Source organism: Hemitrygon akajei, chromosome 1 (assembly GCF_048418815.1).
Source record: "Hemitrygon akajei chromosome 1, sHemAka1.3, whole genome shotgun sequence".
In the NCBI taxonomy this organism is placed as follows: Eukaryota; Metazoa; Chordata; class Chondrichthyes; order Myliobatiformes; family Dasyatidae; genus Hemitrygon; species Hemitrygon akajei.
This window is the reverse complement of record NC_133124.1, coordinates 100395245-100408093: the sequence shown is the minus strand read 5'-3', so window position 1 is coordinate 100408093 and position 12849 is coordinate 100395245. Positions and strand designations below refer to the sequence as shown.

Below are 12849 nucleotides of genomic sequence, written 5' to 3'. Positions count from 1 at the left end.
CATCACATTCCATAAGACCATACGACTATAAGACATAAGAACAGAATTAGGCCATCGAGTCTGTTTTGCCATTCCATCATGGCTGATCCCAGATCCCACTTAATCTCATTCACCTGCCTTCTCATCATCTCCTTTGACGCCCTGACTGATCAGGAAATGATCAATTTCCACCTTAAGTATACACACGGACTTGGCTTCCACCGAAGTCAGTGGCAAAACATTCTGCAGATTCATTACTCTCTGGCTAAAAAAATTCTTCCTTACCTCTATTCTAAAAGGTCACCCCTCAATTTTGAGGCTGTGCTCCCTGTTTCTGGATAACCTCACCATAGGAAACATCCTCTCCACATCCACCCTATCTAGTCCTTTCAACATTTGGTAGGTTAAAAAAATCAGATAAAGGAATCAAATTTGTTTTTGTCAAATCCTTTGGTGATCCTTTGTGTTTTCAGCAGAAAGTTCTCAAACTTTCATGAGAAAATCCTCATGTCTATTGCACATACTATTTATTACAAATTACTATAAATTGCACATTTAGACAGGGAAATGTGCTCAGCCATGATGGAATGTAAAATTTTTTACTCCTCATGTATGTAAAGGATGTAAGTAATACAGTGAATTCAATTCAATTCATAGTTGCTACGATCAGATGATGCAAATTCACATGGGGATTTGGTGATCTTGTTACCAATAGATTTGTGTGTTTGATCACCCTCAGGGAAACTGCTCAAATAGCTGATGTTAAACCATCCTTTTTAAATAACAGAAGCATTTCTCCATTGTTACAACAGGGCCAGTTGGCAAGATATTTCTTCATTGCTGTGTTAGCAGTATTCACAAATGAGTTAATTTCTTTAGTGAGTGGTGACGGTATATGAGGGGTGATCGATAAGTTTGTGGCCTAAGGTATAAGGAGTCAATTTTAAAAAACCTAGCTCATTTATCTTTCAACATAGTCCCCTCCTACATTTACACACTTAGTCCAGTGGTCGTGGAGCATACGGATCCCTTCTGTTTAGAAGTCGATGTCTTGGACCTCCAGAAGTGATCCATAGCGGGGTGATTGATAAGTTTGTGGTCTAAGGTAGAAGGAGATGAGCTATTAACTTCAAACTTCCTGCATAATCACTGAAAGAGTTGAACTGCACCTGCATGTAACGAGAGCTGTATAACTCATCTCCTTCTACCTTGGGCCATGAACTTATCAATCACCCCCCCCGCCGTGGACCACTTCTGGATGTCCAAGACGCCAGCTTCTAAACAGAAGGGGTCCATATGCTCCACAACCGCTGGACTAAGTGTGTAAATGTAGGAGGGGACTATGATGAAAAATAAATCTGCTAGGTTTTCTAAAATTGTTTCCTTCTACCTTAGGCCATGAACTTATCAATCACCCCTCATATATTGCTTGATTAACAAGGAAGGAGATACCTGATGATTAGAATAATTGATGACAAAAATTGTGAAATAAAAACTGAAAACATTATATAAATGCAGCAGGTCAGGCAGCATTGGTTGAAAGAGAAACTAGAGAACTCTTAGCAAAGTACTTACTTTTCTTTCCACAAATGTTGTCTGATCTATTAGGATTTTAAGACAACAAAAGCATAGAAGCAGAATTAGATTTTTTGGCTCTTTGAGCTCTGACATTTGTTCATGGCAGATATAGTTTCCCCCTTAATCCCATTCTCCTGTCCTCTCCTCATAATTTTTGACATCCTTACTAAACAAGAACCTATCAATCTCTGCTTTAAATATACTCAATGATTTGGCCTCCACAGCTGTCTGTGATAATTAATTCCACAGATTCACCACCCTCTGATTAAAGAAATTCCTCCTCTTCACTGTTCTTAAGGGATGTAATCTGATGATGTGCTAAACTCTCCCACTAATGGAAACATCCTCTTCACGCCTACTCTTTCCAGGCCCTTCAATATTTCATAGCTTTCGATGAGATCCTTGTGATTCTCCTAAGCACCAGCAAGTACAGGTTCAGACCCATCAAGCGTTCCTCATACATTAATCCTTTCATTCCCAGGATGATTCTTCTAACCCTCTTCTGGACTCTTTCTCCAATGCCAGCAGACTCGTGCTTAGATATGGTGCCCAAAACTGTTCACCACACTGCAAATGTGCTCTGACCAATGACTTAAGAAGCCTCAGCATTACATCATCATCATGTTGCATGATGTGAGCGATCGTGGTCTTTCATATGTCTTTAAGCTGAGAAGTTATAATAAGCTCTTCAAAACTTTTGCCTAACCATCCCTTGATGTAACTTATGAATGCCATGCACTGTCAACTTTTTCTTCCATCAGTTTTTCCTGTCACTGCAAGCTGTTGGAGCTTCTCTTTCTTCATTACATATTTCAGAAATTCCAGCTGCCATTTCCTGATTGACAATATTAGCACTCTTCTCATTCTGGTTGTTCACAACACTTCCTCACTTGTTGCTCTGTCCTTCCACAATATTTTTATCATTCTTCTAAAAAAAAACACATCTCTGCAGCTTTAAGTCTTATCTCATTTTGCTTTGCTTCTGTCCAACATGTGCTTCTGTATGTTAGTCTGGAATGAATGTAGCACTGCAATATTCTGAGCTTAATACCCATAGAAATTATGTTATTCTTTTCTGTCTTGCTCACACATGCAGTGAACAATCCCAAACCTTCTAATTTCAACATCAGCCCTAATGCCAAATAGTAAAAAAGAACGTAATTTCTATGGGTACAAAACTCGGAGTGTTGTGGTGCCACAGAGTGTATTCTGCAGTTAGGGCATAGAAACAAATATTAATTTCAATAGCAACCGGTCTTCAGATTTGAATGCAGTTTGCAGTTTGAATTTAAAACACAGTTCAGACCAATGGTCTTCCTGGAGCTGTGGACTAGGGTTGATTGTACAAACGGTATACCAGGAAATACTCATTCACCTGAGATGCCTGCAGATGCATGAATGCAGCTAGAGAAACAATGCTCATTGTCTCTAGGGTTTAAAAACATGATGTACTTTGCGGTTAGGAGGTCTCTTCTTTCAAGAGTGCCTTGAGTATGATGCTTGCATGTATGCAGAATTATGCCGGCTTCAGTGTCTCCTAGTGACTTTTTTCATTCACAACATTTGGGGGCTCGTCCGGGATACATTCTTGACCCATCATGTAGCCAGTGACCTCAGTAGTTTAACTGGGTGATTATTTTTAAGATTAGCATTTACACTATGATCTGTTCAGGTTGGTAAGCACAGGATCATGAAGTATCACAAATACGGCAGAGAGCTGAACTAATTGATATAAAAGTATATCAATGGTCTGTGTGGCTGCATGTGTTTATGTAAGAGACTAGACCTCTTTGGGTAATTTGGTGAGACAGGGCCTCCAGTTGTGAAGGGTGTTTGATGATCATTCGGGATGCCTTTGGAATGGGAGTATACTCATTTGGGGGAAGTGCATAATAGCAGACTCATTTCTGAGCATGTTCATATGTTTTAACAATAAGTCTGTAACTTTGGTGTAACAGTTTTAAATGCAAAGGAATAAAACAGGCATTATGAGTTCAGACACACACAAGTGGTAGATTGCAGAGTGCATACACTGTGGTTTTTAATATGTACTTTTTATTTTTTATGTCATTTATATTTTGTGTAGTTGGGAATTAGTGTGGAGATACTTGAGGGAGAAGTTATATCCAGATATACTGTACCTGTCGGGATGGCACCGATTGAGGTTAGGCAACGTCAGGTCAAGAACCCTGATGACCCAAGCTAGGCCTTGACCTTGATCACAACCATCCATAAACCCTTCAGCCCCAGGGAGAAGCAGAGTATTTTGTCAGAGCTGCCCTCTCTTAAAGTCTCCTGCAAGAATGCAGAATTCTGGCACAAGCTCGAGGAACTGATTGAAGTTCATTAGATATACCTTAAAGATATACATGTGTTGGTAAAAGCAAAGTGCCCGAGGAATACGTGGGGCAGTATAGCCCAGGGGGTGCAGGATGGTACATGGGCAACTACTGAGAACACTAGCCATGAAGACAGATATCACCTCTTTAACAGGGAAGATGAGGTAGTGACTGGCAGGAGGTGAGAGTAACTGAGGAACAATAATGTCAGTGGTTTAGGGAGCTGATGAGCCTGCCATGGATTATGCAGAAAGTAAATATCAAATATATGAGGAGTATTCAGGATTGTAATCCAGGTAGGGATGACTCAAACTTGTTGAAAATGCTGAAGGAAAGCCTGAGTTCAGCCCAGTTTTAGATTTGGTGATAGTAGTGGGATCAACCGACTCTGTGATAGTATTATGGGCCGATGAGAAAGATCAGAGGAGGGTGAAGAGAAGTCGTAAAGTAGCTGTGGTGACATCACAGAGGACTTGCCTTGTGAGCTAGCAACCAGGGCGTGTAGATAGGAACTACTAGAGGGTGAAGGAGATGATTTGGGTGAAGGAAAAGAAAGGAACTACAAGAGGGTGAGAGGGTGAAGGAGATGATTTGTTACATCTGCAGCTTCTCAGGCCATGGTTGGAGACAGTGCCCTGAAAAGAGAGGAAGTGTGAGAATCTCTCACTAAAGCAGGCAGAATCCACACTGGAGCCTTCTCTTTCTGAGTTGACTGCTGACCAGATGGCAGCCTCTATTACTATTGGTGGTCATCCATGGGTGTACACAAGAGGTTTATTAAGGGGTGGGCAATGTTGCAGTAAACATTAGTGAACGTAGGGTCTTCAGTATTGATACCTGATCTACCCTTGCCCATAACTGGAGAAGCGATTTACATTACTAGTGCAGGAGATGAAACAATGAGGGTGGAGAGAAGTTAGCCCCATGTACTTGAGATTGAAGGAGTGCAGCTTCCTATTTTTTTTGGGTGTGCCCAAATAATCCTGGGGACAGACTCACTGAGTGAGGCAGGTGCTACCATCGACTCAGGAGAAGGAGAAATAACATGGACAAGACAGGGACAGTAAACGTGTGATCCACAAAGCAGCTAACGTGGCCAACAGGGAGACGGCAGCCCCGAGCAGGGAGGAGAGATGGGACAATGTGTGGGAATCAAGTCTGGGGGTCCAAGGGGAGGGTCCAAGCACAGTCAGGAGCTGTTAGAAGTAGTGCAGCTGCCTGAGGGGGTAGCAGTGATCAAAGTAAAGACGCATCAGAAAGGGGATAGTAAGGAGCAGAAAGGGAATGAGCGGGCAGACGTCGGTGTGAGGAGGGCAGCGGAGAGCAGGAAGCAGCAGAAATTACAAATGTACAGGAAGTAACTACAAATGTCAAGTTAGATTACATGGAGACATGAAGGTCCACTGTAACCAGAATAACACATTGAGGGATCGAGCAAAGCAGGATGGTAAGGGAGCTGGTTGAAAGCACAGATTTTGCTCTCAGACAAATAAAACCTGTGGTGGTGAATAGACCTGACGAGGCAGCCACAGTATGAATCACCTTCTTGTCACCCCCCACAGACAGAGCAGGAGATCAAGTGTACTCTGTAACAGTGTCATTGCTGAAAACCCAGTGATAAACACCAACCGGCTGCATGAGAGCTGACCACAGCTGACGGAAGCAGACCCACAGCAAATGCACATGGAGGGAGTGTGACAGTGAGCTGTGAAAAGGGGTAATGTATAATGGTAACTGTACTCCGTATTGAAGGTTGGTTGCTGAAGGTAGATGATTAGTTGTACAGATCAGAACAGAAATAAGTTGGGAAGGGATCTGAGTTACAGCAGAGAGGTCAGGTTCCACAACTTCAATAGCATGGAAGACTGAGAAAGAGAAGAAATTGCCCACAGAGTATGAAAGCAGTCACACCAGCCTCAACGGGGAGCTGGGCGTTTTCAGTGGTTGAACTAGCGATCAAATTGACAGTCTGGGAGGGGGTGCCACCAGGGTCACTGCAGCCCTTCAAACAGACAGCACCCCAAATCCTCCTACATCAATAGAACAGGCTGCGAGACTAGTTTATCTGATAATTCTGACAACCTTTTGACATGGCATGGAGTGTGAACTGTTACCTATGAGCCATATTCATTTACCTTTCTGGTGCCTCTCACCAATGTTAGCTACTGTTGAGTTTTAGCTATCAGAAAATGAAGAGGCAAAAATAAAAGAATGTAATTAAGCTGCAATCGAGCAACAGGGCAAGAGCCAACAGCCATATGAATAACAAAGCTGCATCTTAAAGACTGTTGGTCAGATTTCTGAAACAATCACTGCTTAAGAGTCTTGTAGTTAGCTATTAGGGATGATTGCGTAGATGCGACACACAAAATGACGGAGGAACTCATCAGGCCAGGCAGCATCTATGGAAAAAAATTACAGTCGACATATTGGTCCAAGACCTTTCAGCAGGACTGGCTCCTTAAAGTTTCGCCTTTCCTGGAACAGATTTCTTTTTGTCCAGGAAGACCAAGAGGAATGACTGTTAGCACGTACTCTGCAGTTCGGGTTTATAAGCAAATTTTAAATTCAATAGCAACTGGTCTTCAGATTTGAATATAGTTTGCACATTGGATTTAAGACACAGCTCAGAACAATGGTCTTCCTGGAGCGGCGGACTAGTATTGAGTGCAAACCAGGAACTACTCATTCATCTGAGATGTCTGCACATGCATGAATACACCTAGAGAAACAATGCTTACTAACATTCAATCTAGGGTGTCTGGAGTGTTGCTGTGAAGATTTAGGTGCTTGAAAATTATATGCAATTTAAATGAAGTATTGTCAACCCAAATTATTGAAGTAAACAGTATCATTGTAACCACTGAAACTGTATTGAGGTACCATTTATGTAAAGGGTATAAAAATGATATTGTGGCGACCCACTTAGTAGCACACTCGAACCGGCTGACAATTAGCCAGCGTGCAGGCACAAAGGCTAGGTCCGGAACAAAGGGAGAAAGCCTGAAGCGGTGTCAGTACGTGCCTCTCGAGGCATCCGGCGGGGTAGGGAGGCTTTAAAAGCAAGACTGTGAAGTTGGAATAAATTTTATCTTTGACTGCAGTTTACCGACTCCGTGTCATTATTTTAGCGCTGCGTGTAGCACGCCACTACAATATGTACTTCGAGTTTAGGAGGCCTCTTCTTCCAAGAGCTCCTTGAGTTTGATGGCTGCTTGTGTGCAGAATATCACCAGGTTCACAGTCCTAACACTACATTCATTCCACACTAACATATGGAAGTGAATGTTGGACAATATCAAAACAAAATGAGATAAGACTTGAAGCTGCAGAAATGTGGTTTTTGAGTAGAACGATGTATATATCATCGTGGGACAGAGTGAAAAATGAGGAAATGTTGTGAAAAGCTGGAATGGAAAGCCAGTATATGGTGTAACTCACATTTAATTGCTCTAGGTTTTCTTGGCAGTGCTGTCAATACTGACTTGCTCGTTTCTTCAGTGTTTTTCCCACAAGAAAATCTGTCTCCCTTGCAATCCCAAAATCTTCCAGAGCTTGAATCATTTCTATAGCAATGACGACAGGTCCTAATGCCTTATTCCTTTTCATTTTTCCCACTGCTGCTCCAACTTCTGATTTCATAATCGGTGGGCCGTCCAGTTTCTTAGTAATTATTGGCTTCTCTCCTCTCTTATCTTCAAACAAGTCGGCTATGTATTCAGACCATCTAGCCAGTATATCTGCTTTTTCAATGAGTATCGATCCATCTTTTGCCTTCAAACACCCACTAGATGTACAAGAATTATCACCTATGATGTCCTCACCTTCTTGTGCATATCACCAGAATTTTCCAGTTTCACAATTGCTTCACATTCGCCATTTATCAATTTTTTTTTGCTTCCCTACATTATCACTTAATTTCTTTGTTCAAGGTCTTATATTTGTCGCTATTCTTTGGCCTGTCTTTCTAACACTAGATCCAGAATTTCATCTGTCATCCATTTTTCTTCTTCTCTTTTCTCTTTTTCAGTATCACTTTATTAGACACATCCACTATTACCTTTTTAAACTTCAATCAGCTTGGTGTGTTCTCCACTGTCAGAGCTTCAAATCTGTTCTTCACTGCTACAGAGTATTTCATCTTCATGCCCCAATCTTTCAAGCAAGCCATGGTTAGACTTCTTTAACCATCTAAGCTTAACCTTCAGCTAGCATATCACGGGTCTGGTCTGCACCTAGCTATGCCTTGGACAGTTGCATGGCACTCCTGAAACACTTGCTGATTGTGACATAGTCTATTTGATTGTGGTGCTGATCTTCTGGGCTTCTCCAAGTCCACAGCCTTCTTATGTGTTGCTTGCACCATGTGATTGTTATTATCTAATTATTTGCATGACACCAGCCTATGAATCTCTTCACCTCTGTCATTCCTGGTTCCCAATCCAAATGCACCAACAATATCACCGCCTCATTGTTGTCCAACTTCAGCATTCATATCCCCTATCACCATTATGGTATCTTGTGATTTGCAGTGGCTCTCTGCTCCTTGGAAGGTATCATAAGAACTTTCTATATCTTGTTCACTACTATTGGCTATTGGAGGACATGCTACTATTATTTAAATATTCATAAGCTGCCCTCAGAGTTTCACCAGCTGTATTCTGTCCAATATCCTATAAGGCTTTTGCTTCTTTCAGCACCTGGTATTCTCACAGCTTGTTCACGTTTATCCCCACCCAAACAGATCAATTTGTATTCATCAGAATCAAAACATCCAGTCCCTTTCCACCTTTCTCACAGTCCCAAGATGTTGATGTTCAAATGATGTTCTTGTGTCAAATCTCTAGCTTTCCATCTTGATAAAGAGTTTCCAAATTTCACATTGCTGTTTTGATCGTATCTTGGTTGCGGGGAGTGGCCCAATGACGATCAAGTCTCACCTATTGTATGTGAGTGTTACTACTGAGCGAGGGGTCATAAGCCTGTGAGGAAGATCCTCTTCACTGTTGCTGTCCTTCTTTTCTCTATCCAGGACCATGATTGTCCTTGGCAAATTTTTCTACGTAAGTGGTTTGCTATTGTCATCTTCCGGGCAGTGATTTTACATCCTTGCTTTTATATTATAGTACCCTCTTGAAATGAATGCTAACATTTTCCTTCCTCATCACCAACTCAACTTGCAAGTTAACCTTTAGGAAATCCTGCAACAAGATTCCCAAGTCCCTTTGCACCTCCAATTTCTGAATTTGCTCTCTGGAAAATAGTCTATATGCCTCTCACTGTACTCAATCTGACAGTGCTTTGCCCTTTCTCCTAAACGGTCCACGTCTTTCAGCAGATTCCCTGCTTCCTCGATACTGCCTGATCCTGGATCCATCTATAGGCTGGATTTTCCAGCATTTCCTGTGTATAATTTCAGATTACAGAGTTTGCAGTTATTTGATCTTTATTTAAAATTGGGTGAAAATTACATCTGTAATTCTACACACTAGGTTCACCTGCGCTTGTTTTTTTACATAAACACCACTGAAGCTTGAGTTCTCGGAGGGTGTGCCGTGGTTTTTTTGCTAGTGCGGGAGGGGGGTCGGTGCTTTGCTGCTGCTTATACGTGGGAGGGGGGAGCTGGGAGGGACTTTGGGGTTCTAATATTTAGCTGTCATTCATTTGTTTGGGCACTCCTCTTTTTTCATTGATGTTTGTGAAGAAAAATAATTTAAGGATGTAGATTGTATTCATTTCTCTGACATTAAATGTATCTATTGAAACCTATTGAAGACAGCAGTTCGGTTTGAGATAGACCATGAGACCCATTACTTTGAGTGAAATTCTGCACATTGAAAAATTGGTCCAGTGACAGTGGGCAACAGTTGGCACTGGCATGGCTGCCATTAACTGTTTACCTAATAACATTGCTGGTTTTCATCACTGTTGAGAGAGACTGCAACATCTGCATTCAACCTTACTGTTTACTTGCAGGAAAACTAGTAGCACACGAAGGCTGCAGGAATGTAACAGTAATTAAAGGGTCTTTCATATTAATGCTTGCACACTGCATCCACCAGCTTCAGTTTGCACACTGCTGGCCAATGAAAAATTAATCAAGCTGTGCTTTATTTACTGATTGTAACCTATTTTCTTCAATTTGCATCTAAGCTGCAAGGTGCAATTACTTGTGCTTTGGCAACCTGCACTTTGCAATTGGCACCAAATCGTGGACAGGGCAAGTTGCCATGATACCATTCTTCCCAACCCCCTTCAGTTGTTCAAAAACTTCTCCTCCTTCTCCTCATCTTCACGGCACCCTCGTTTACCACTTCACTATGTCAACCATATGAAAAGTTCTTCATACGCAGCAGCAACGACATGGCGACTACAAGTTCTGCAGTCAATTCTTAAGGGAACAGCTTAGAACTACAGCTCTTTTCAGCAGTTCTGAGTGAGCACAGCAGCTGTGAGGTAAGTGCAGCACACACAGCACTCATTTCGCACATCATCACAAGGGTGAAATCCAGATTCTAGGCATTATTCTCCTCGGGATTTCCATTGTTACACATAAGGGTAAGTTAGGGGAGCATCTTGGACCACGTTCTCTCTCCTTCCTTCTCCTCAATCAGCGAGATGCCTTGAAATCTGCTCTAAGGAGCAGATGGGTAACTATCCGATAGTAATTCCATACACAGGAAAAATGGCTGTACCCTGTTAATTAATACACATGCTAAATCCAAAGCAGATGTTGATTTGTGGAACAGGATGTTTCCACACTCATATCTTATGTGATTACTCTAGGATTCAGCAGCCACATTCCTTGCTACCAAGTATAAGTGTTTCTTTTCATTTAGTACTATTAAGAAATGGTGAAAATATTTCCTGTTATTGATGGTATCTTCATAAAGTGAATATTACTAACTGGATTCAATAACAAATTATGAATAAAGTTCATTTCTGAGGGAAAACTTATCTCTTTTGTTTCCTAAGATGGCGCCGCATACGGCGGCTATGTTACGAGCTCCATTCCAAATCTACAGTATACTACTAACTTCAGTTCAATTTTGAAGCTCGCTCTCCTCTATTGTGATGCAATTCTAAAATCCTTCAAGTAAATGATAATCAGGCCATTCAACACAGTGTAATGGAACCACCTAGTGGTCAAAAAGCAAGTTATGAATTTCTTACATTGGTTTGTTTGCTTGAATTTTTCTGATATTCCTGGTCAATTGGTTTTGTAATCATAGCAAACTATGATGGGGACTTGAAATGATGTTTTGGCTATCAGGACCAAAGGAGGCAATATCTGAACACCGTGCGAAGCCTGCCATTTCCACTCTGCTTCATTTGGCTGAACTTCACTTTGAATAAGACCTGCGGCTGAACTCAGCATCTAGAAATAAAAATGGTTTTCCAAGATATTGTACCAGGACCTTGTACTGGGAACCTGAATGGATCTTTTAAAGCTCCTTGATTCTCAGGATTGGCCATTACTAATAGCCCAATGAGTCTCACAACTGATTTGATAACAACTTACAGCATTAACTATTCTTATTTAAAATTATATCAGATTGAACTGGAGCCCTAATTAAACACAGCCAGTTGTATGCGAGGCAAAACAAAAGCAAAGTGCTGAAAACACACAGCTGGTCAGGCAGCACTAGAGTGGGATATTCTTAAAAAAAGATTGACTGAAAATATAATAAGCAAGTGAGCTGACAAAGCTGTAGATAACACAGAGATGGTATTAAGGTAAGCCAGCTATGACATCATTGAATAGCAGAATTATGTGCTGATTCTCCCATTTTAGCAATACAGCTTAGAATTACTTGAGATTTTTGCATGGAATGGAACTGTGGATAGGATAGATAGAACACTCCAAATTTATTTTACACTTTTGTGCAGATAAAATTTCTAATTCCTAAATATACTCAAATGGAGGTGTATAATCCAGATGCTGGGAGTTCAAATCATAATGTGCAAGTTGCTAAAATTAATCGTTAATTATGGTCATCAGAATAAAATACAAAGACCCGACTGGTTCATTGATACCCATTGGTATCCAGTGTTTAGGTGGATTGGGCTTTAAGTTGACTTCAAATAGCGTAATCATCTTTGAAACTGCTGCTGTTGACATAGAACATCCACTAGAATTTGACATTTCGATCCTAAGCCAAATAGTTGTGCTAGTATTAGAGTATATCACTGTGATACCATCCCTATATGTGGATTGACTTGTTATATGCCCATGATCTGTTTCTGCACAACACCATAGGACACTGAACAACTATTAATTTTCCACTTGTTTGTATTTTCCAATTATCTCCCTCATTTGTCCAGATTCAGTTTGAAGACACCCAACATATAAATACTTCTTCTATGCAGAATTTATAAAGGGACTTGTGATTCCTATGAACTCTGCAGAATCAGAGCTAATTGCACAACTTTAAGCAAGGGTTGAGAATTCCTGGTGACTTCTGTTTTCTTCAGCGGACTGTGTTTCCTGCAGAAATGCAGTTTTGTGGAAAATGAGGAAGTACTTATGAGTGACAACAAAGGCAGAGAGACAGTTATATTTTATTCAGTTTTTAGGGATCTTAGTGTCCAGTGTGACTAACTGTCATGAGAAGGAGGCATTTTCTTGAACTGCTAAAATATTTCTGGTGAAGGGCTCCACAGTTGATATGGGAGTCCTACGATTGAGATGATGTACGAATTTCTTTATTTAAGCTCTCTTTTCTGTCAGAATAACAATAACATAATTTCAAATCTTAGTTGAATTAATACTTAAACAATGGCACTGTAGTGCTCAATTATTCCTTTCTGTCAAAAACTGTACAGCACTAAATTTGACTTCTCTTTGCAGATTTAAACTGATTATTCTGAACTGAGCCATGATTTTTCAGCTAAGTACTAATTTTATGGCCTCTGGCAGTTTTAAACTAATGTACAGACATCTAATTATATT

General features: G+C 40.9%; 1 protein-coding gene across 3 annotated transcripts in view; it reads right to left on the bottom strand.

The window, feature by feature from the left end:
* zfat (zinc finger and AT hook domain containing) overlaps positions 1-12849 on the bottom strand; it is a 123012-nt gene that overhangs the window by 58946 nt on the left and 51217 nt on the right. The window lies entirely within an intron of this gene.